The following is a 25806-nucleotide window of genomic DNA, read 5'->3' as shown; positions in this document are numbered from 1 at the left end:
AACAGTTTAGATAAAAAGCATTTACATTTACACCAGGTTAAATACACATCTTTGATTAAAGGTGCACTCTGGAACTTTCCTGGTGGAGGACACACCCCCTGTTTGTCTCCATGGACATTTTATCACTTGACCATAAGCCATATCAGTATATTTTAGGAATGAAAACACCTGTCATGTAGTTAATGTAACATACATATGTTTGAAATGTTACATAGTGCATCTTTAAGATAAAACGAGAGCAAAGTGCCCCAGCCGCATGTGATTAATATGTTTGTGTTTGTCTTTTCTCTTGCAGGTGAACGGACAAAAGTGACCACAGCTCCATCAGACCCAGTGAAGACCACAGACCCTCAACATGAAACAGGAAGTGACTCAGAGACTGGTAACAGTTTTTAGATGATCTGTTTTCATCCTCACCACTTAAAATGTGCCATGGGTGATGATTACACGGTTTATTTAATTACTGTTTATTTCATTCTTTATTCTCTATTTTCCTGTAGTTGACACAACCAAAGTGAAACTGCTCCATGTGACCACAGCTCCATCAGACCCAGTGAAGACCACAGGTTCAAATCCCGCTAAATATTGTAACAGTAATATAACAATAAGTTTATCTCCAGTTTGTAAATACTGTAAATCCTAATTTATAGCATTGGCCATGATAATAATAGTTACAAAGCTGCTGGATTTAACCCTCAAAACCTTGTATAGAAACTGAGTTGTTTTTTTGTTTTTCAGGAAAAATCAAACCGATGTGGGTGATGATTTGCACAATGTGTGGAGTTCTTGTGGCCTTTGTAAATTTGGTGCTAGCTTTTTTTTGCATAAAACCGAGAAATGGTAAGAAAGACTGCTGTAAATTAAAAATAAAAGCAATTTCAAATGTTTTCTGAATGGAATTTATTATTTTCCATGTAAAGAAACCCAGAGCCAAAAAAGGTAAGATGAGAAGTTGTCTTTTTATTTTTTTCATTTTATTCAAACACAAAAAAACACCCATCACAAAATATCACTCTTTTTTTTTTAAATTGTAAAGTAATTGCATTTGTAGTTTTGAAAAGGTTTTAACAGTGTTCTTTTCTCGTTATCAAAGCTCACGATGCAAGGCTGTTGGTATGTTCAAATATTACACCTAAATGATCTATATTATGTGTTGAATCTAAAGTGTTGTCTGTTTCAGAGTATGTGAACACACAGAATCAGCCAATCAAACGCAGTGGCCACATGGTGGTTATTGTTCTTCTTTAACCTACTGTGTTTCCTGTTTATCCTCATTTATTGATTTTATCTTATCCTGAAGCTTGTTGCAGACGATGATAAAATCTACAGTGTGATCACCTCAGTGCCCAGCGCCGACAGCTCCAGAGGTGAGTTTCATAAACTGCATATTCATTGTTTCAAGCTGTGGCAACACGACTCCATCGTTATAGAAAGTCAAATATTTAGTTTTTGGAAAAGTTAAAGGACACATTATGCTAAATTAACTTTTTTGAGCTTTTAACCATGTTCTACTATTGTTCCCTCATCAAAAACATACCTGGAGTTGCTTTTAGCAGCTAGTTTGATGAATCCTGATAAGATTTTTTTTTCTTTTCCGAGGGTCGAAAACAATCTAATTTTCTTGATCTTTGAATGTTTTTCTGGGAATCTTTTCTACTTTTTGTAAGTCTAGGGTCTCAAACTACAGGTATTCAGTGTATCATTAAGGAAGATTTCTTAGCAGAAACGAGACAGGCGGGGCACCAGGGTAAAATCCAAAAAGCTAAAATACGGTCCTTAATCGCGCTCGTTAAAAGGTCTGAAGGGTGGCTTCAACGATTCAGGGACTTACACACAGTCTAATCAAACAAACAATAGTCAATAACTCTTTCGTGTAGTTTATTCATCAAAAAGGCAATCAAAATGGCGCCGGAGCAGAAATTCATGCCGGTAAATCACAGGTGATGTTCATATCAGATTTAACAGCAGATTCATGCAGGTAATGTTAAACCAGGGTTTTGCCTTGAATAATCAAACGTGTCTATGCTAATCTATATCAAAAAGAGGGAAAGTGAGAAGCTAAGGGAGGAGGAACAGCTGAGTTCTACCCAAATCACGCCACACTGCAAAAGGGCCACACGCTGAGCTCGCTTACGATTTGTAGGTTTTGGTCCGGACTGGTTCCTGTGGCGGCAGCGACGTGTTGGCTGGTCCTTGACGGGCGGCGGTGGCGCGGGGCGGCGCGAAGCGCCGGGCAGCGGTGGCGCAAAGCGGCGGGCAGCGGTGGCGCGAGGCGGCAGGCAGCGGTGGCGCGAGGCGGCGCGTGTCAGCTGGTCAGTCTCGTGTGCGTGTCCGCAGGGCAGTCGTGCCGCGACGTCCGTGATGCGGAGCTGCAGCACGTGGCTTGGAACTGGTCCAGAGTTCCTCTCTTAGCGGTGGAACGCGTTAGCGGCGTGTTAGCTCCTCACGCGGCCTTTACTCAGATGAGAACGTAGCGCTGATCCACGTAAACGACACAAAACTAGAAGAAGCGAAGTAGAAAAGAAAGTCTCTGTCCGGTTTAGCGCTTAAGCTAAATTCCAGGTGTTTCCAGGTGTTTCAGAGTTCAGAGTTCAGAGGGCGACTAGCTGGCTTAGAGTTGTCGACCCACGTGGCGGACGCTTTGTTGAGACAAAGGAAGGGTCAAAGCTCATCCGTGGAGACGGCTTCAAAAGAGAAAAAGACAAAGGAAAAACAAAAGAGAGAAGAGGGAGAAGAAGCCGTTTCTAGCTCGGAGCGTCGTTTTTGTTACCTCGCGCCGTGGGGCATGCTGGGAGCGAAAGGGGCGGGCGCTACTGCGACGACTTCCTGTTTAACATTTGCCTGGCCGAGAAAATAAAACTGGAGTGACGTAATTTTGGCAAACCCTGTTTTAACATTTACATGTTAAACACTTTTAGCAGTTTGTGCACATTATGATGTGTGATGGGCACTCGAGTTAAAGCGTTGAGAATATAAAACCTTAAACAGTGGAAAAATGCGTAACACAAGGTGAAACATGCGGTGTAGGGAGTTGATTCAGACAAACATTCATGGCATAATCACATAAAACATAGTTTTCATTGGGGCGTCCTCCTGTAAGACTGTGGGGAGAAGGTCTGTTATCACAAAAGTCACAGCGGCTCCCCTGCGGTGAGGGACAGAGGGAGAAAGAAAACCCCCACAATGTTCAAAGAGAGATTTTCTGTTATCTGGCCGTGGAATGTCCATCTCCATTCCCCTACATAAGTTCATAAATCATCTCTAGACTCGCTCTGTGAATTTATCCCGTCTAATCACGATCAGTACAACTGTGTGCTGAGACCCGGAAGTGAGAGACCAGCTTGAAATGCATGAAAGAGTTTTTATCTTAAGCTGTGAGTAATTCCCTCTGCAGCCAATAGAAGTTCAGAGGCAAACAGCAGAGATCCAAATGTAATTTTGTTAGTAATACATTTACATAATTTTTTCATTATGAAACATGAAATGCCAAAGTAAAGATACTGAAGACCATGTTTAAAGAGTAATAACGAAACAGCCCCATGGTTAGGTTTGATTAAAGGTCAATTATCAAAAATTAAACCTAACCAGAAGAAGTGCAGGAGCTCCAGTCGTGGCACCGCCCCTCGTCTGCAGACAGTCCTTCTCCAAATATACAATCTCAAATGGTGGGAAAGGGCCTGTAACTCTATGGGAGATTTACAGTTTTGATAGAAATATCTAAACTACAAATCCAGAAATTTGAACCTTTAATTGTTTGTTTGGGATTGGCCCCACAAACCTGCAATAAAATCACGTCTCTTTTTGTTAATTTGAGCTGGCAGAGAAGACTTTGGACTTTGGAGGTCCATACTCTGAAGCAGTATTTGTTTGTACCAGACATTTACACTGCTGTTGTGTCCTTACCTGTATGACTTTGACATTATGATTTTCTATATTTAGTTAATTCAACATATCAATGAAGATATCATAAAACCAAATGTTACTCAAACTTAAAGGTGCCATATCATGCTTTTTTCCCCGTTTTGTAGTCTACCCTAAGTGTATATTTGATAATAATAATAAGGGTTGTGCAACACCCATAACATAATAGTTATGAAATATCACCCAGACCTTGGACCCCCTCACCAACCGGAAATGCAGACGGCTTGGTTTGAGATTCGCCCCCTTGCGAAGAGCGATCTGGCTCCCCCGCCCAATCCGTGACGTAGTCTCAGCGAGAGCGTGTGTCCTCCGTCCCCACCCCGTGACGTTATCTCAGCGTGGAGACGGTGTATGTACAGCTCCCGCGCTCCATCGTCTGTGCCAACACTCAAATGTAACTTTGATGTAAGTTCTACAACAAAAGTCTAAAGACAGCGCAGCAACGTGAATCTAGCCGCGTGGCTCTCTTCCTCATTCACACGCGGAGCAAGAGAGACTCGCGGCAGCACTCACCCTCACTCCCCCTTTCCCCCTCGTGCAGCCAGGAGAGGAGGGAGGGAGAGGAGGGAGAGGAGGGAGGAAGGGAGAGGAGGGAGGAAGGGAGGGAGAGGAGGGAGGGAGAGGAAGGAGGGAGAGGAGGAAGGGAGAGGAGGAAGGGAGAGGAGGGAGGGAGAGAGAAGAGGGAGGGAGAGGAGGGAGGGAGAGAGAAGAGGGAGGGAGAGGAGGGAGGGAGAGGAGGGGAGGGAGAAGAGGGAGGGAGGGAGAGGAGGGAGGGAGAGGAGGGGAGGGAGGGAGGGAGAGAGAGGAGGAAGGGAGAGGAGGGAGGGAGAGAGAAGAGGGAGGGAGAGGAGGGAGGGAGAGAGAAGAGGGAGGGAGAGGAGGGAGGGAGAGGAGGGGAGGGAGAAGAGGGAGGGAGGGAGAGGAGGGAGGGAGAGGAGGGGAGGGAGAGGAGGGAGGGAGGGAGGGAGAGAGAGGAGGAAGGGAGAGGAGGGAGGGAGAAGAGGGAGGTAGAGGAGGAAGGGAGAGGAGGGAGGGAGAAGAGGGAATGGCGAGGCGCGGTTGTGGTGATGACGCGCGGTTGTAGCATGGATGTATTATATTACCTGGATAGGGTATGGCTCGCCACTGCATGTCGCAGACTCTACTACTCTACTATGTAGATAAACATCTGAATACATTTGACATGTTGTAGAATGATATGATTAAAAGTCAGTAATTTAAGAAAACAATGTTAGATCAAACATTCCATGTAATTAATAAGGACCAGAATTATTTCCATTGTCAGTGAAAAAGTTTCTTAAAACCAGTTGTTTAATATTTGGCTTTATCTCACACTGGGCTCTGCGCTGTTCTAGTAACTCTCTGATTGGTCAGTATGATCACATGGTACGCAAACCGGACGCAGACCTACGTCACTTCTGGGCTGCAGTGTCTGAAGAGCTAAAGGCTAACTGGCTACATCCGCCACTGAGCAGCTCTCATTGACTTGAATGGGCGGCCATCTTGGCTGCTGGGGGCTTGGGTTGTAGCTACTCCCCGTCAATGTGCAGATTTGACGAAAGGATATAGTCTGATCTGTAGCTTAAAACTGCGGGAATCAATCAAAAAAACACTTTGGGCACATATGAGGCACAAATAGCACTGTAAGAAGGTTAAAAGCTCTGAAAAGTTGATTTTGCACGATATGGGACCTTTAAACATCTCATGTACTTGGAGTGGCTGTGACATTGTTTTTAATGAACACAGCTTTATTTTAATGTGCAAAAACATAATATTATTTGATGAATTTGGTCATTTCGACAGCTTCTGCAGCGGTCATGGGAAACCGAAGCAAAGATGTGAATGAGGTGAGGAGTCTTTGGACATTTGGACATTTATAAAGAGTAAATAGTGTGATTGTTGTTGTTGTTTTGAGACATATCACCTGTACTGCACCATCCAGGATGAATCGACCTCAGGATCTGTGGCGAATGTTCTCTACAGCTCCACTGAACACTGAGGACACTTTTACTGTGAGGAAGGACTGGAGACTTGTAGCACTTGTTTTTTGTTTTTTAATAATGTTTCTGTCGTTTTGATTGAATATAGTTTGTGATCTATGGAATACTGTATTTCAAACAAAGTACTAATTAATACATGTCTGTCCTTCCGAGTACCACTGGAGCTAAAACAGGTCTAAAAGTTTTAATTTGGGCTAAAACAGGTCTAAAAGTCTTAGTTTTGTCATGATCTGTTTTGGTGTTAGAAGTTTTTCTGTCTTTTTCCTCTGCTCCTCTTTGTTCCCTCCTCCCTTCTTGTTCTTCCTCTGGTTACCGCCCCTTTTGTCTCTCTGCTCACTCACAGTTGTACCTCATTTCTAATCACTGGTGTAGTATATTAGTGTGTGTGTTCCTTTGTTCTTAGCGAGATTGTCTGTGATTGCCCTGTTAGCTCCAGCATTCGAGCGTTTTTTCTGATCCTCTGTTTTGACTTCGTGACCTTCTTGAACTTCTGACATTCGTTATTCCTGTTTGCCGTTACCGACCCTGGACCGCCTTGTGTTTCTCCTTCTGCCTGATCCCTGATAGTGCCATTAGCCCGTGTACCGAACCTGGAAAGGATTTCGATTACGACTCTCGCCTGCTCTTCGACACAGCTGGATACTGGACCTGACCTTTGCCTGAAGATTTTGTATTTTTCTGTCTTATTTTGGATTAAAGACTGTTTAATTCATCGCCTGTCTCCCGCTCCGTAGTTGGCTCCGTTCTGCCGTTCGTGACAAGTTTGAGTTAAAACGGGTCTAATTTGAAATAAACCATTTCTACCTTGGTTCAAAGCAAGATATAACTCAAAGGAAAACATAAAACGTGAATAAAATTGACTCTAAATCAATTAATTAAGTTACAAAATTGTATTCTGACGAGCACATGCTGCAAGAGACCATGTAGCACTGATAAAAGACCAATGAATGTTTGCAGTTAAATATGCATTTGTGTATTACATTTGTAAGGATTTAGAATTATTATGACAGTGTTTTTTTGTTGGTTTTTTGGGAATTATTAGAGTTCTGTGAATTTGAAAGGGTACAGTAACATTTTCTTCAAATTTGTTGGCCCAGTGGTTAGAGACACGTACATGTCTCTAACAACCAGAGCGTGTGTCCCCCGCCCACTCCGTAGTCTCAGCGTGGAGAAGTGGGAATATAAACAGGCCAAGGCGTCGCTACACAGCGGCACACAGGAATGCCAAGTTGTCAAAGAATAAAAGCAATAATCACATTTCAAGCACTAGCAGTGTCATCATAATAAATGAAAAACATCACAAAACAATGTAATAACAAACGCCTCGTCAGGAAGTCGCACATGTACATGTACTTCCGACGCCGGTGAGGCTGGCTGCTGGTTACAACGCGCTCTTCCTTTTCTAAACTTTTTGTGCCCTATTTATTGCATTTTTGTAAACATTTTATATACATCCACTAGCCGGATGTGTACATACTGACACGCGCTGGACACGTGTTGATTCAAACTTTATTTAGCTGGACTATTGCATTTTTTCCGTCGCTGCAATGTGCGTCGGACTCTGATCTACCTGTGAGGCGGTGCCGGAGCCGCTGCGGTCTTTCCCCGAGGAAAACACCCCATCCCGGGGGAGATCCTAAGAAAGACACGGAGGGGCTGGCGTGGTAGTGCCAAGCTCCGGGAAAAAGTGTTGTTTTAGACCTGCGCTCCCAAAGAGCTGGCTTGTCTTACAAGGTACGAACGGGAATATAGAGACTCCAGCATCATTTTGCTCACAGAGACTTGGCTAACCCCAGAAATGCTTGACCATAATATCGCTTTGGACCATTTTCACCTACTGCGAGCAGACAGGACGAGGGAGAGCGGAAAGAAAATAGGAGGAGGCCTGGCGGTGTTTGTTCATGAGAAGTGGTGCAGACCTAGTCACTGTACAGTAAAGGAGCAGCTGTGTAACAAAGACATTGAACTATTAGCTGTTAGCATGAGGCCATATTATCTGCCCCGGAAGTTCTCACACATTATTGTGGTAGCAGTGTACGTAGCCCCGTCTGCTAAGGCCACAGTTATTTTATTACTTGGTTTACGGATCTGCCGCACTTAGATTATTGATTTCTACAATATAAATACAATACATTATTATATTTTTTCTTTTATAAAGTACCGCCGACAAGGCAAAATAGCAATAAATGAAATATAAAAAGCGGTATTAAGTCAAAAGATAAGAGCGCGTGAAGCAATTTTTCGTCAAAATCCTGCGTGAGTCTGGGACAAAGTGGCTCCGTCCCTGCGCGCGGCCCCGGGAGAGCATGAGAAGACGCGTGCGCCCGTTTCCTTGTCTGTTAGGCGCAGCGCTTTCTCCTTTATATCGCAAATACACATTTTAAACCCGTTTACCACATTTTCTCCAGCGCGTTTTGCCGTGACTAAGGCTGCACACTTAAAAGCGTCTGTTCTACCGATGCAAAACGCGCTAAATCTACTGTTACACGCTCCTGCCCGTTGCGTCTCCCCCCCTCCTCCCGTGGTGCGTTTTGAGTAAACAGGGAAGAAAAAATCGTTTGAAATTGAAATTATATTTATATTTCGCCCGCCTGTTCAATATAATTCATTTAAAAATCCGTAAACCAAGTAATAAAATAGCCGTGGCCTAGTGCTGAATATGCTTGTGAAGCACTGCTCTGCTGCACCAGTAGATTACAGACAAAGTACCTGCAGGCTCTCTTCCTCATCTCTGGTGACTTTAACCACGCTTCTCCCTCTTCTGTTCTGCCAACATACACCCAGTATGTTACCTGCCCCACCAGAGACAATAAAACACTGGACTTGTTGTTTGCCAACACCAAGGAGGCTTATTCTTCTTCCACCCTCCCTCCCCTGGGGGGCTCGGACCACAACCTTGTACATCTGCGGCCTGTGTATGAACCCATCATGCCCAGGCAGCCTGTGGTGCCCAGTGTGGTGAGGAGGTGGTCTGCTGAGAGCGAGGAGGCTCTGAGGGATTGCTTCAGCACCACTGTCTGGACTGAGCGTTATGGCCCACATGGGAGGATATCAACACCATCACAGAGTGCATCATGGACTATATAAACTTCTGTTTTGAAAACACTGTACTGTCAAGAAATTAGACATAAACCAATGTTATTCCTTAACACACAGAGAACACAATTCAACTTAGAATATTAAACGATACAGAAACGTCAGACTTTTGTGTAGCATGAATGGGAGAAACCGTCGGGCCGGGTCGCCAAGGCTGTTGTAAGCAACGAGATGGCCCTCCTTGGTCCCACAACGTTTTTTCTCTTGCAGGTTGGTTTTATTACAAATTATGGAATAGGCGGGTCACATTCTCATTGGTTAACTTGACATCAAGGCACTTGTCTTTTACAACAGTTGGTATTTTCCTTAGAGATAAAGCATGGGTAATGTTTACCTAAACTCCCCTGGGGTGTTACACCCCTCCCTGGAGTAAACATTCCTTTGCCCCATCTTTACGACACACAAACAAATGCAGTTTTTCACATGCCATTTTTCTCTTAGACTAATGATGCAGATAATATATAAATATCGTCATATCACGATTATGCAGATAATATACATCACAGAAATATAATCATATATTTACATTTTATCACATGTACCCACCCGGACGGTGCGGTGTTTTCCAAACAACAAGCCATGGATTAACCGTGAACTGAAGACTCTGCTGAAGGAGAAGAAGAGAGCCTTCAGGTCAGGGAACAAGGAGGAGCTGAGGACTGTGCAGAAAGAGCTGAGGAGGAAGATCAGGCAGGCCGAGGCCGGCTACAAGAGGAGGATGGAGGAGCAGCTGCAGCAGAAGAACATTCAGGGAGTGTGGAGGAGCCTGAAAACCATCTCAGGCTTCAAAGTCTCCCCTGTCCAGACAGAGGGGGATCTACAGTGGGTGAATGAACTAAATTCTCACTTCCTGAGATTTGATCAATCACCCACCCCTCCCTCTGCACAGCTGCACGCTCCCTCTTCCACAGCTGGACAATGGCCCACACCCATTCCTCTTCAGACCTCCACCGTGGCCCATCAGTTCCCCACTTCACCCGGACTCACCCATCCCCCCAGCACACAGTCCCCCTGCCAACCACTGACTGCCTCAGCAGCACAGGTGAGGAGAGAGCTGAAGAGGATTAAAGTAAGGAAGGCAGCAGGACCTGACGGCATCAGCCCCAGGCTCCTTAAGTCCTGCGCAGATGAACTGTGTGGAGTTATGGAGCATGTCTTCAACATGAGCCTGAAGCTGAGGGCCGTTCCTGTCCCCAAGACACCGCGCAGCAAAGACCTCAACAGCTTCAGGCCGGTGGCTCTCACGTCCCATCTGATGAAGACACTGGATCAGCTGGTCCTGGACCACCTCCGCTCCACCGTGAGCCCAGCCATGGACCCGCTGCAGTTTGCATACCGGCCTGGCATTGGAGTGGAGGACGCCGGCTGCACCGCTCTCTCTCTCACCTGGAGAAACCTGGCAGCTCTGTGAGGATCCTGTTCTTCGATCTTTCCAGTGCCTTCAACACCATCCAGCCGCTTCTCCTGAGGGACAAGCTGGAGATGGCTGGTGTGGAGTACGACCTGGCAGAGTGGATCCTGGACTACCTCACAGACCGACCCCAGTTTGTGAGTCTGACACTCGGACCTGCAGTGCCCCAGGGCACCGTCCTCGCGCCCTTTCTCTTCACCCTCTACTCTGCAGACTTCAGACACGACACGGACAGCTGTGTCCTGCAGAAGTTCTCTGACAACTCTGCCATCATCAGACTCATCACAGACGACGATGATGTGGAGTACAGGGGACTGGCCTGGACTTTGTGGACTGGTGTCAGCGGAACCACCTCCTCATCAACGCGGGGAAGACCAAGGAGATGGTGGTGGACTTCCGCAGGCACCATTCTGCGGCCCCCTCACCAGTGAACATCCAGGGTCACAGAGAGGGAGAGGAGAAGCTGGACAAGGTCATCAAGAAGTCCAGCTCCATCCTGAGCTGTGCTCTGGACTCGGTGCAGGAGGTGGGGGACAGAAGGGTCCTGGCTAAACTCACATCTATGCTGGACCATGAGTGTCGCCCCCTGTTTTAGCAATAGTGATAGCAATTTATTTCCTTTTTTCCAAATTGCGAATTTTGTGATTTTGTGATTTGGATTCCTTTTTTGCTGATACGCAGCTTCACATCTCATGCTCTTTTAACTAAGATCAAATACTTGATTCTGCTACACCCTGCTTAAAGATGCACTATGTGACTTTTCTGCTTGACACTGTAAACATGCTGGAGACAAGAGGTGATTCAACCAGGCCACATTTGTGAGGTGACCGCGCACAGTCTTCATGTTTTTAAAGGTGATTTTAGACTAAAACAACCAAACCTGTAATTAAATAAATGCTAGACAAATATGTTTAATGCTATACTATGTAACATGCCATGTATCACAATGAGATCTCCATGGAGACAAGCAGGTAGTGGCACCCTAACCAGAAAACATTATATAGTGCACCTTTAATATTTGCCATATACAGTTTTTAGGTTATTCCAAGACAAGCTTAATCTGAATAAATGCAAGATTGATATGTTTAATGCCATACTGTGGAACAATTCAGACAATGCAACAACATCTCCATAGAGACAATCTGATAACAGATGTCTATGTCTATGTTACACAGTGGAAACTTTCCCCTACACCTTTAACATTCTAAGTAAGAGTGATTTATTAAAGTCTCTGTGACTGCTGTGGTCGCGCTCACTTCCTCCATCTTCAAACAAGAGCTGAGTTCAGTCTGACACTGTCTGAAGTCACCTGCATCATGGCCGGACGTTTGCTCATCGTTTTCATGAGTGAGTTAAAACTTCTCATTTGAACACTTAATTTGATCGTTTGATCCTTTATTGTATTTTTTATTGTCTGGATCTTGCAAACTACTAAATGTGTTTTTTACTCTTGTTGGTCATAAATGCAACATTGTATACTGTATTCTAAATAGAAGAAATAGCAAAAACAAAAACAAAACTAGAAACTGCTGATCAAGGTGATCCGGACAGGATCATTAAGGTCTATCAAGATAAAAAGTGTATTAAACAGTGTCAATTCAGAATGTCTTCACTTGTTTGAATTTGAAATACACTAACATAGTATTTACTCCACAGGTGTCCATTTTGTGGCTGAAGCACAAAGTAAGCTCTTCATTTCCTATAATGAACAAGACTGATTCATTGTGACATATTTCTTCTTCTTTTGACACACAGTTCTTCCAGCTCCTACTCTGTCAGGGAACCCAGTTCTTATCAGCGACACAGACCTGGTTCATTTAAACTGTTACAAACTATGTAAAAGGGAAATTTACTTAGGCAGATCATTCAAATTAGTGACAAAATCTGCATAGTGATGATAGGCAAGACAAGCTTATTTCATACACAAGGCCGTTCAAATCACAAAAATTACAAAAATCACAAAAGTGTTTAAGAAATAAACAGACATCATAATAAACAATAAATAGACATTATCTGCTCAATCCAAATCATGTAATCATTGAAAATGTGTGTGACAGTGACATGTTTGCCCTACAGCACTTAGGTGGGAACACATGTTTGTAACTGATATTTTCCCAGAGATGCCATGAGCACAGAATGGCAGCTGACCAAAGGAATGGATGAATTATGATTATTTACAGCATTTAGTGGTGGGCGATTTGCCCAAAAAAGTCACAATTTCAATGTTATCAGGATTCATGTTCACTTAGGGCCATATTTACTCAGCATTTGTAATAGGGGTAAGCACATGCTTATGTGGAGCAAAAAGAAGGTGCCGTTGACATTTGTGTCTCTCGCAGGCTGCAGTGCAAATTGTGATCTTAGGACTTAATGAGTAGGAGCCAATTCAGCCCCAACGCGCAGAATTTGAGGCATGGAAAATTCTAATTATATTGTTTATCGGGTACTGTTGGATTTAAAATACTACAGGGAATACACCTGTCTGAACATTTAGCAAGATGAAAAAGCAGGTGTTATCTGACTACTGCAGTTTACACATCACACCGGCATTAGAAATAATTTAAAATAACTGCATGGCTCATGTACAAACATTACAATATTATTACAATATTGTAATGATAATAAGGTGTTGTTTTGACAGCAGCAGAGGTTATAACACACTTTAACGGCACAATTTGGCCTGGAAGACTATAATCAAATCATGTGCTCCACCAGGATCCTCAAACAGCTTCATTTCAGCTTCATCTTGGTCAAATATGGTAGAAAATATTCATCACATGACTTTAGCCTTCCAAACAACAGCATTCATTGTCACACTTCTCTTTCTGTCATGGCTGGACCTCTGCTGCATGAGTGAGAAAAAGATTCAACAGCCATTATATATTCTTGCATATTATCTATTTGTACAATCGGTTAGAAAAAAACATGGCAACACAGCATTTGGAGGGTAATAATGAATAAATAGGATGTTATGCTTATGTACAGTGTAACTTTTTTCAGGTATTGCTCTGCTTGGAATTTTCCACTGTATAAACATATAAATCATCATCATCATGTATTTTATTATGGATGTTTTATTGTTCAAAAATACCTTGAAAAACATCCGTTCTTGCTCTGTTAGAGCGCCGCTTCACAGATCTGACCGTAACTTGGCCTGAACCTGATTGTTTACATGTAATAAAGTAAAATATGTTCAGTACAGATATATTGTAAAATCCTCTTTTTGGCTCAAAATGAGCCCACATAAGTATGCTAATGTGAGCTTTACTGTGACAGCAAAGGTTGCTCTGGGCTCAGAGATTTGTGAAAAGCTGTTATAAACACTAAAAAAATAATTGCACCTTTCTTTATTTATACTGACAGAGAAGACGTTGCACTTTGTGTCAGTTTTTGTCTCATGTGGAGAGATCCAGTAATTGTAGACATAATTAACGTAAAAACATCTGCAACATTTAAAATTCTGACATAGAATTCAGACCTGTTCTGTTCATTTTAAACTTTTTAGGATTCAAAAATGTTTTGATGTCACATGAACATAACTTATTCACCTCCATAAGTAAATATTCATGCTTTGATGATGCTTTTGTTTCAGGTATGAAACCAGAGATCACTCTTCAGCCCTTTGATAAAGAAGTTATTATTACCTGTTCACCTGCTGGATCCAAATGTAACTTGTATTTTGGAGAATCCACACAGCCATTTTTAACTGTTAACTCAAGGACAAATGGAAAAAGATTGTTCTGCCAGTTTTATGTTTCTAAAACAGATTTTGTGACCCATTTCCATAACGTTCAGAGAAAAGTGGTCAGCTGTGACTACACTTTAGGAAACAGACACAGCTCTCTCTCTCTTCGCAGTGAACAACACGAACTGTCAGGTCAGTCTCAAATCCTGACTCTAAAGTGTTCACAGTTTGTTGTATTTTCACTACAGAAACTGTGTTATTTTGCGGCTTTCATGAGTAAATATTATCCAAACCAGCTCCATGTGACCACAGCTCCATCAGACCCAGTGAAGACCACAGACCCAAAACAGGAAACAGGAAGTGACTCAGAGACTGGTAACAGTTTTTAGATGATCTGTTTTCATCCTCACCACTTAAAATGTGCCATGGGTTATGATTACACGGTTTATTTAATTACTTTTTGTTTCATGTTTTATTCTCTATTTTCCTGTAGTTGACACAACCAAAGTGAAACTGCTCCATGTGACCACAGCTCCATCAGACCCAGTGAAGACCACAGGCTGCTATTCAGGTGACAAATAAAGATTACTGTTTGTTTGTTTTTTGGATCCATAGCACATTTACTTCATGGGACCTTTAAATGAACCAAAATGTTGTCGTTTGTCAAATATTACACAGTATAATACAAATAAAGTTGACCTAAAACATTTATAGCACAAACTGTCATGTTTCTTTTGTTAGTATCAGAGCTCGTGCTGTGGTCGTTGGTGTCCTCTGTCTGTGCTCTCGTGATGGGAAGTGTCCTGACTACTCTGGTTTTCCTCTGCTCAAAATGGATTAAAGGTGAAATATTCTGTCTCCACTGTCCCAGACATGTCCCCTGTCCTAGTGCTGATGTCAAGAACTGTTTTCTTTCTTTAGACAAACGTATCATCAGAGAGTAAGTAGTGGACTGTGGACACTGCCTCAAAAAACACATTTAACATACTCTATGTTTTTTAAAATTAATTAATTACCTGTAACATGTTTCTAAATAGCTATTAAAACTCACGAGGCAGTGACCCAGGTAAATGTTTAATATTTTCTTTTGGCCCTAATTCATCTAAAACTAATCCATTTGCTGCAGGTTCAAGGACAGAAGAAACAGGGGAGATTGAAATAGAAGTTGATTATGACGATGTGGAGACAACGTACACTTCTTTGGTAAGAGTTTATCTGTGTGAGTCAAGCACAATACAGGCTCAATGTCCTGGAATATAAATATGTTTTAGGATAAATGTCAATGAACGACAAAATCTCTGTCCTATACTCAGTTTGCTCTAGTTGTGTTTCCCTCTACGAGAAGCTGGAGAAGTTGGGGGTAATTAGAAAAGAGCATTAACGAGAATTTTTATAATAGAAAAAGTGCATTGACAGAGAAACAACTGTGATAAACTTAGATTTAACATGTTTTAACAGGAGTTATTTTATTACTGCAATTTTGTCATTATTTAATCAAAGGCTGATTTTTATCATCTTATTTTTTTCCCTTTTTTATTTTATTTTTATTTTTAGAAAGAACCAAGTGATGTCTATTCCAATACTCAAACTGAATTCCCACTGGAGAACATCCACCTCAGCACTGTATGAAAAGTATTATTATGTAACCAAGTGTACCTTCTGACTTATTTGTAAATTATTGTATTATTCTATTGTAAATTCTATATATTCACTATATATTCCACACTTTTGGCATCTGCTACAACAAGTGGACATTTTATAGATATTACAAGAATCTACATGTGTGAATATGTTACATGTTTTTTCCAGGCAGATTTTAGGCCTGAAGGATCCAAAATGGAACTAAATGTAAGATGTGGGAATCAATCTGAAATGCAGTTGTTCACAGATCATCTTTACGAATTTGATTAATTTGGGGTTCTTCATATAATTGTTACATGTCATTAACAAGCCTCCAATAAAATATATATATATATATATACATATATATATATATATATATATATATATATATATATATATATATATATATATATATATATATATATATATATGTTTTTATGTTGTAATGAAAGTTGATTAAATAAATTACACATTATTCTACTTTTCTGTCTCAGATATTCAACATAACACCATGGATCAAATCAACATGAAAATTCTGATATCCTCAAATCCTCTGAACTAAAAGACACATAAGCAGGGCCTTCAGGGGGCCCTAAGCGAAAAATGTTTTGGGGGCCCCTCACCACGTCATCAGAATCAGTTTTATTGCCATTGTCAGGGAACAATTTACATGGGAACTTTCTTCAACGCAAACAAAGTGCACCAAAACACCAGGGCATCCGTTTGCCATCTTGGTTAGTTTATTCTCAGCACCTCACAATCTCAAATATTGATAACTTAAATCCCACAATGCAACTTGGTATTCCGCTGACATCACCTCTACTCCCTGTACAAATAACACACCTCCCAGATATGTTTTTGAGCGTATTTGTGGGCGTTAAGGTTCTGCAGCCACATTAGCAGTTTAAATTAATACACTTTTCAGACCTTTTTCGTGTATTCTGTTGCATTTTAATGTGGTCCAGCCGGCTAAAGTAAGAGTAAAATGTTGAGGTTGTAATGCCATAAAATGATGATGAGATGAAACTGTGCCACAAGAAATTGACTAAAGCCAGTTAATTAATACAGTAGTGTACTTAATTACTCAATAGAATATTGTCTATGAAAAACAATTATGGTCAAATTGTTTTCATACCAAAATAAATGTACCTAAAACATCATTTTGTTGAACATCTATTTGTTGAATACCAAGTTAAATACCATAACGAACTATGAACCACTCGGAGGGCCACAGTGTATTTGTTAATACTAATAACTAATGTTCTTATTAGACAATAGCGCTCACTCATCGCAACATAACACAAGGAAGGTCAAGTACAAACTGACCAAACATCAGCAAAACGACAAATATGACAGTGATATAAGTTAAAATGTACATTCTCTATTTAACTGAAAATGTAAAAGTAATAGTTATCCTTACTAATCTATCCTTTACTGCTCCCAACTGTTCCTTCTGCCAAAGTGACAAAACAAGTAATTTTAAATTAAACAAATGGCATAAGCGTTGATTGATAGCATTGATAAAACTGTGCAACAGTGCAAAAATGTTCATTCCCAGAGAATGAACAGAACGAGAAGTGAAGATCCAAACCTAGATATTGTGAAGAGACTGTTTCTGCAACTTTGCCACTGTGATATAAATATATGTAATATTATTGGCCGTGAATGCAGAGCCGCGGCGCGGTCACATGGCCCAGCAGTTTCAGGAACGGCGGCACTGCCATATAGCCTCATGGCTAACCCTGACCCTAACCCTGACCCTGACCCCAACCCTAACCTTAACCCTAACCTTAACCTTAACCTTAACCTTAACATTAACCCTAATCTTAACCCTGACCCTAACCTTAACCTTAACCCGGCGCGGTCAAATAGCGCAGCAGTTTCAGGAGCCGCGGCACAAAATAACATGGCAGTTTCGGCCGCGCGCCGTGGCTCTGTAGACACTCCAAATATTATTATATAACAGATGTAATTATAATATGTCTGGTTATTTTTCACTAAAAATGTATTCAAATGTATAACAAACAGTCTAATGGTGCTTTTTCGGGATTCTGTAGAAAGAAACTCCGTCTGCTGTTTCCTGACAATTGGTGCATCCGATTGCACAGCAAGATTTACCCGTCTTGGGTCCAGAATGGCTCCAATATTATCCAAAATCTGCAATCTTTCGGGCGTGTTTACGTGCATAATGTATATAGCCTCTCTGTTACTAGCCTGCTCTGCTGCTAGCCTGCTACTAGTAGCATGTAAACACGCCAGAAAGATTGCAGATTTTGGCTAATATTGGAGTCATCCTGGACCCAAGGTGGTTAAATCTTGTGGTGCAATTGGATGCACTTTCTACAGTACAAATATGATTTCAGTGAGCGTTTTTTGATGTTGTTCCTTCGGCTGTTTTGGCCTCAGCCACTGCGCTAGTGCATCATAACAGAAAAGCAGCTCGGTCAGTGCACTCAAAGCACCCTGAAGTGACCAAACACTCGCCCCAATTTTGAGTATTTCATGAACAAAAACAATTTCAAAGATTAATTTGGTGTAAGGTTCAATCACATTCAACTTCTTTTGAATGTTGATTTTCTATCTTTGTGCTGTTACAGAATAAAAAGGTACAAACATTTTATTTGTAAAGTATAGCAAAGGTTTGTATCTACACTGCTGTCTGGATCACATTTGATGATTTATTTTAACTGGCCAATAGTTGATTGGCCAGTTAAAACATTGACTCCCTGCTGGGCTGTCACCATTAGCAATGTTGTGCAGAGGAGGGTTCTCAGTGATTATACAGGGTTATACTCCTGGCAGGTGCTACAAAGCCAGGCAGTTTTCAGGTTAGAGACCAGTACAAAAGCAGCATTACCATCACCCATGGGCAGTAGATGATTGGATGAAGATTGGGCCGATGTATTTGTCATAGTATGCATAGTGTTTCTGCCTATGCAAATTAGGACATATTCAATAAGTGTGGAGCTCATGTGCATATTCAAATTCATTTCAAAAGAAACTTCTAATACAAAATGTTTTACTTTTCATGTATACTTTAATTGTGTAAAGTTGTATTGTGGTAGGAGTAAAGGAAAAAAATTTCCCCATTGGGGTGTATTTTGGGCCTCTCCTTGAACCGACACCTTAACGTGGTGAAGGGGTTTGAGCGCCCGAATGATCCCGGGAGCTATGTTGTCGGGGGCTTCAAGCCCCTGGTAGGGTCTCCCAAGGCAAACAGGTCCTAGGTGACGGGTCAGTATGATGACAACAAAAACAAGGCCATTTACGTCGCCCAGATCGGCGTCACCCGGGCCTCATCCTGGAGCCAGGCCTGGGATGGGTGCTCGATGGGGAGCGCCTGGTGGCCAGGTCTTACCCTTCGGGGCCCGGCCGGGCACAGCCCGAAGGAGCGACGTGGGCCGCCCTCCCGTGGGCCCACCACCCGCAGGAGGATCCATAAGGGGCCGGTGCGGAGAGATCTGGGCGGCAGTCGACGGCAGGGTTCTCGGCGACCAGATCTCCAGACATAGAGACTAACTCTGGGGAGATGGAATGTCACCTCGCTGGGGGGGAAAGAGCTTGAGCTTGTGCGGGAGGTTGAGCGATACCGACTAGATATAGTCGGCCTCACCTCCACGCACAGTTTGGGCTCTGGAACCCATCTCCTCGAGAGGGGCTGGACGCTCCACTTCTCTGGTGTTGCCCGCGGGGAGAGGCGGCGGGCTGGTGTGGGCTTGCTTATAGCCCCTCAGCTCAGCCGCCACGTGTTGGAGTTCACCCCAGTGAACAGCCTTCGGGTGGGGGACAGGTCTCTCACTGTTGTGGCGACCTACGGGCCGAACAGCAGTGCAGAGTACCTGGCCTTCTTGGAGTCCTTGGGAGGAGTACTGGACAGTGCACCGACCGGGGACTCCGTTGTTCTACTGGGGGACTTCAACGCCCACGTGGGTAATGACAGTGCCACCTGGAGAGGGGTGATCGGGAAGAACGGCTTCCCCGATCTGAACCCGAGCGGTGTTCAGTTATTGGACTTCTGTGCTAGCCACAGATTGTCCATAACGAACACCATGTTCAAGCACAAGGGTGTTCATCAGTGCACATGGCACCAGGACACCCTAGGCCGGAGGTCAATGATCGACTTTGTTGTCATGTCATCTGACCTCCGGCCGTGTGTCTTGGACACTCGGGTGAAGAGAGGGGCAGAGTTGTCAACCGATCACCACCTGGTGGTGAGTTGGATCCGCTGGCGAAGGAGGAAGCCGGACAGACTTGGCAGACCCAAGCGCATTGTGAGGGTCTGTTGGGAACGTCTTGTGGAGCCCTCTGTCAGTAGGGTATTCAACTCGCACCTCCGGGAGAGCTTCTCCCATGTCCCGGGGGAGGTTGGGGACATTGAGTCCGAGTGGACCATGTTCTCCGCCTCCATTGTTGATGCGGCTGCTCGGAGCTGTGGTCGCAAGGTCTCCGGTGCCTATCGTGGCGGCAACCCCCGAACCCGGTGGTGGACACCGGAAGTAAGGGATGCCGTCAGACTGAAGAAGGAGGCCTATCAGGCCACTCTGGCTTGTGGGTCTCCGGAGGTCATCGACAGGTATCGGCAGGCCAAGCGAGCCGCGGCTCGTGCTGTCTCAGAGGCAAAAACCCGGGCCTGGGAGGAGTTCGGGGAGGCCATGGAGGAGGACTATCGGTCGGCACCAAAGAAATTCTGGCAAACCGTCCGGCGCCTCAGAAGGGGGAAGCAGTGTCTCACCAACACCATTTACGGTGCGGGTGGAGGCCTGCTGACCTCGACTGGGGATGTCGTCGGACGGTGGAAGGAATACTTTGAGGATCTCCTTAATCCCTCAGTCACGTCTTCCGAAGAGGAAGTAGAGACCGGGGACTCGGAGGCTGGCTCATCCATCACCCAAGCTGAAGTCACTGAGGTTGTTCGCAAACTCCTCGGTGGCAGGGCTCCGGGGGTGGATGAGATCCACCCTGAGTACCTAAAGTATCTGGATGTTGTAGGACTGTCTTGGTTGACACGTCTCTGCAACATCGCGTGGCGGTCGGGGACCATGCCTCTGGACTGGCAGACCGGGGTGGTGGTCCCTCTGTTCAAGAAGGGGGACCGGAGGGTGTGTTCCAACTACAGAGGGATCACACTCCTCATCCTCCCGGGTAAGGTCTATTTCAAGGTACTGGAGAGGAGAATCCGACCGATAGTCGAACCTCGGATTCAGGAGGAGCAGAGTGGTTTTCGTCCCGGAGGTGGAACACTGGACCAGCTCTATACCCTCCATCGGGTGCTCGAGGGTTCATGGGAGTTTGCCCAACCAGTCCACATGTGCTTTGTGGATCTGGAGAAGGCTTTCGACCGTGTCCCTCGGGGTGTCCTCCGGGAGTACGGGGTCCGAGGCCCTTTGCTCAGGGCTGTCCGGTCCCTGTATGACCGGAGCAGGAGCTGTGTCCGCATTGCCGGCAGTAAGTCAGACCTGTTCCCAGTGCATGTTGGACTCCGCCAGGGCTGCCCTTTGTCACCGGTTCTGTTCATAATTTTTATGGACAGAATTTCTAGGCGCAGTCAGGGGTCGGAGGATGTCCGGTTTGGGGACCACAGGATCTCATCTCTGCTGTTTGCAGACGATGTTGTCCTGATGGCTCCATCAAACCCGGACCTGCAACATGCACTGGGACGGTTTGCAGCCGAGTGTGAAGCGGCTGGGATGAGAATCAGCACCTCCAAATCCAAGGCCATTGTTCTCAGCCGGAAAAAGGTGGCTTGCCCTCTCCAGGTGGGTGGGGAGTCCTTGCCCCAAGTGGAGGAGTTCAAGTATCTCGGGGTCTTGTTCACGAGTGAGGGAAGGATGGAGCGTGAGATCGAAAGGCGGATCGGTGCAGCGGCTGCAGTGATGCAGTCGCTGCATCGGACCGTTGTGGTAAAGAGGGAGCTGAGCCGAAAGGCAAAGCTCTCTATTTACCGGTCGGTCTACGTTCCTACCCTCACCTATGGTCATGAGCTTTGGGTAATGACCGAAAGAACAAGATCGCGGATACAAGCGGTCGAAATGAGTTTCCTCCGCTGTGTGGCTGGGCGCTCCCTTAGAGATAAGGTGAGGAGCTCGGCCACACGGGGGGAGCTCGGAGTAGAGCCGCTGCTCCTCCACGTCGAGAGGAGCCAGCTGAGGTGGCTCGGGCATCTGTTCCGGATGCCTCCTGGGCGCCTCCCTCGGGAGGTGTTTCAGGCATGTCCCACCGGGAAGAGGCCCCGGGGAAGACCCAGGACACGCTGGAGAGACTATGTCTCTCGGCTGGCCTGGGAACGCCTCGGGATCCCCCCGGAGGAGTTGGAGGAAGTTTCTGGGGAGGAGGAAGTCTGGGAGTCCCTGCTCAGACTGCTGCCCCCGCGACCCGGCCCCGGATAAAGCGGTAGAAAATAGATGGATGGATGGGGTGTATTGTTGCCTCGCCTTATTGGCACACATATGGGATTGATGAAAATTTAACATATTTCCTCAACTAGAATTTCTTTGGACTTTTAGTATGTTGTTCTGGACACCTCAGAGAAATTATTTATGCAAAAAATTTTTTTTTTACAATTAGTCTGTCGTAAAATGCTACTTTGCCTGGACTACTCTCTCATAACTTCAAATTGCACATTCTGCAAAAAAACGAAAATCACACATTTAAAAAAAAAAAAAAGGTATTTAGTCTTTTTCTCAGTTTTGTCAAGGCCGACTTGTGGCGGTTTTAAGGGTGGCGGGTCACATTTGCGAGGTGACCGCGCACAGTCTTCATGTTTTTAGACTTTTTGTGATTTTAGACTAAAACAACCAAATCTATAAATTCATGTATCACAATGAGAGTTCCATGGAGACAAGCAGGTAGTGGCACCCTAACCAGAAAACATTATATAGTGCACCTTTCATTTTTGCCATATACAGTTTTTAGGTTATTCCAAGACAAGCTTAATCTGAATAAATGCAAGATTGATATGTTTAATGCCATACTGTGGAACAATTCAGACAATGCAACAACATCTCCATAGAGACAATCTGATAACAGATGTCTATGTCTATGTTACACAGTGGAAACTTTCCCCTACACCTTTAACATTCTAAGTAAGAGTGATTTATTAAAGTCTCTGTGACTGCTGTGGTCGCGCTCACTTCCTCCATCTTCAAACAAGAGCTGAGTTCAGTCTGACACTGTCTGAAGTCACCTGCATCATGGCCGGACGTTTGCTCATCGTTTTCATGAGTGAGTTAAAACTTCTCATTTGAACACTTAATTTGATCGTTTGATCCTTTATTGTATTTTTTATTGTCTGGATCTTGCAAACTACTAAATGTGTTTTTTACTCTTGTTGGTCATAAATGCAACATTGTATACTGTATTCTAAATAGAAGAAATAGCAAAAACAAAAACAAAACTAGAAACTGCTGATCAAGGTGATCCGGACAGGATCATTAAGGTCTATCAAGATAAAAAGTGTATTAAACAGTGTCAATTCAGAATGTCTTCACTTGTTTGAATTTGAAATACACTAACATAGTATTTACTCCACAGGTGTCCATTTTGTGGCTGAAGCACAAAGTAAGCTCTTCATTTCCTATAATGAACAAGACTGATTCATTGTGACATATTTCTTCTTCTTTTGACACACAGTTCTTCCAGCTCCTACTCTGTCAGGGAACCCAGTTCTTATCAGCGACACAGACCTGGTTCATTTAAACTGTTACAAACTATGTAAAAGGGAAATTTACTTAGGCAGATCATTCAAATTAGTGACAAAATCTGCATAGTGATGATAGGCAAGACAAGCTTATTTCATACACAAGGCCGTTCAAATCACAAAAATTACAAAAATCACAAAAGTGTTTAAGAAATAAACAGACATCATAATAAACAATAAATAGACATAATCTGCTCAATCCAAATCATGTAATCATTGAAAATGTGTGTGACAGTGACATGTTTGCCCTACAGCACTTAGGTGGGAACACATGTTTGTAACTGATATTTTCCCAGAGATGCCATGAGCACAGAATGGCAGCTGACCAAAGGAATGGATGAATTATGATTATTTACAGCATTTAGTGGTGGGCGATTTGCCCAAAAAAGTCACAATTTCAATGTTATCAGGATTCATGTTCACTTAGGGCCATATTTACTCAGCATTTGTAATAGGGGTAAGCACATGCTTATGTGGAGCAAAAAGAAGGTGCCGTTGACATTTGTGTCTCTCGCAGGCTGCAATGCAAATTGTGATCTTAGGACTTAATGAGTAGGAGCCAATTCAGCCCCAACGCGCAGAATTTGAGGCAGGGAAAATGCAAATTATATTGTTTATCGGGTACTGTTGGATTTAAAATACTACAGGGAATACACCTGTCTGAACATTTAGCAAGATGAAAAAGCAGGTGTTATCTGACTACTGCAGTTTACACATCACACCGGCATTAGAAATAATTTAAAATAACTGCATGGCTCATGTACAAACATTACAATATTATTACAATATTGTAATGATAATAAGGTGTTGTTTTGACAGCAGCAGAGGTTATAACACACTTTAACGGCACAATTTGGCCTGGAAGACTATAATCAAATCATGTGCTCCACCAGGATCCTCAAACAGCTTCATTTCAGCTTCATCTTGGTCAAATATGGTAGAAAATATTCATCACATGACTTTAGCCTTCCAAACAACAGCATTCATTGTCACACTTCTCTTTCTGTCATGGCTGGACCTCTGCTGCATGAGTGAGAAAAAGATTCAACAGCCATTATATATTCTTGCATATTATCTATTTGTACAATCGGTTAGAAAAAAAACATGGCAACACAGCATTTGGAGGGTAATAATGAATAAATAGGATGTTATGCTTATGTACAGTGTAACTTTTTTCAGGTATTGCTCTGCTTGGAATTTTCCACTGTTTAAACATATAAATCATCATCATCATGTATTTTATTATGGATGTTTTATTGTTCAAAAATACCTTGAAAAACATCCGTTCTTGCTCTGTTAGAGCGCCGCTTCACAGATCTGACCGTAACTTGGCCTGAACCTGATTGTTTACATGTAATAAAGTAAAATATGTTCAGTACAGATATATTGTAAAATCCTCTTTTTGGCTCAAAATGAGCCCACATAAGTATGCTAATGTGAGCTTTACTGTGACAGCAAAGGTTGCTCTGGGCTCAGAGATTTGTGAAAAGCTGTTATAAACACTAAAAAAATAATTGCACCTTTCTTTATTTATACTGACAGAGAAGACGTTGCACTTTGTGTCAGTTTTTGTCTCATGTGGAGAGATCCAGTAATTGTAGACATAATTAACGTAAAAACATCTGCAACATTTAAAATTCTGACATAGAATTCAGACCTGTTCTGTTCATTTTAAACTTTTTAGGATTCAAAAATGTTTGGATGTCACATGAACATAACTTATTCACCTCCATAAGTAAATATTCATGCTTTGATGATGCTTTTGTTTCAGGTATGAAACCAGAGATCACTCTTCAGCCCTTTGATAAAGAAGTTATTATTACCTGTTCACCTGCTGGATCCAAATGTAACTTGTATTTTGGAGAATCCACACAGCCATTTTTAACTATTAACTCAAGGACAAATGGAAAAAGATTGTTCTGCCAGTTTTATGTTTCTAAAACAGATTTTGTGACCCATTTCCATAACGTTCAGAGAAAAGTGGTCAGCTGTGACTACACTTTAGGAAACAGACACAGCTCTCTCTCTCTTCGCAGTGAACAACACGAACTGTCAGGTCAGTCTCAAATCCTGACTCTAAAGTGTTCACAGTTTGTTGTATTTTCACTACAGAAACTGTGTTATTTTGCGGCTTTCATGAGTAAATATTATCCAAACCAGCTCCATGTGACCACAGCTCCATCAGACCCAGTGAAGACCACAGACCCAAAACAGGAAACAGGAAGTGACTCAGAGACTGGTAACAGTTTTTAGATGATCTGTTTTCATCCTCACCACTTAAAATGTGCCATGGGTTATGATTACACGGTTTATTTAATTACTTTTTGTTTCATGTTTTATTCTCTATTTTCCTGTAGTTGACACAACCAAAGTG

General features: G+C 43.2%; 1 long non-coding RNA gene across 1 annotated transcript; it reads left to right on the top strand.

Annotated features, from left to right (window-relative positions):
• Window positions 1-1178: 1178 nt before the first annotated feature.
• Window positions 1179-5768, top strand: LOC140376975 (uncharacterized). Its single transcript, XR_011930084.1, has 3 exons — window positions 1179-1230; window positions 1301-1367; window positions 5725-5768. It is a non-coding gene; the product is annotated as an uncharacterized lncRNA (long non-coding RNA).
• Window positions 5769-25806: the final 20038 nt, after the last annotated feature.

Source organism: Eucyclogobius newberryi, unplaced genomic scaffold (genome assembly GCF_026437365.1).
Source record: "Eucyclogobius newberryi isolate DKJ021-1_F unplaced genomic scaffold, fEucNew1.0.hap1 SCAF_398, whole genome shotgun sequence".
In the NCBI taxonomy this organism is placed as follows: Eukaryota; Metazoa; Chordata; class Actinopteri; order Gobiiformes; family Gobiidae; genus Eucyclogobius; species Eucyclogobius newberryi.
The sequence above is the reverse complement of the archived record's forward strand: the minus strand, read 5'-3'. Positions and strand labels throughout refer to the sequence as shown.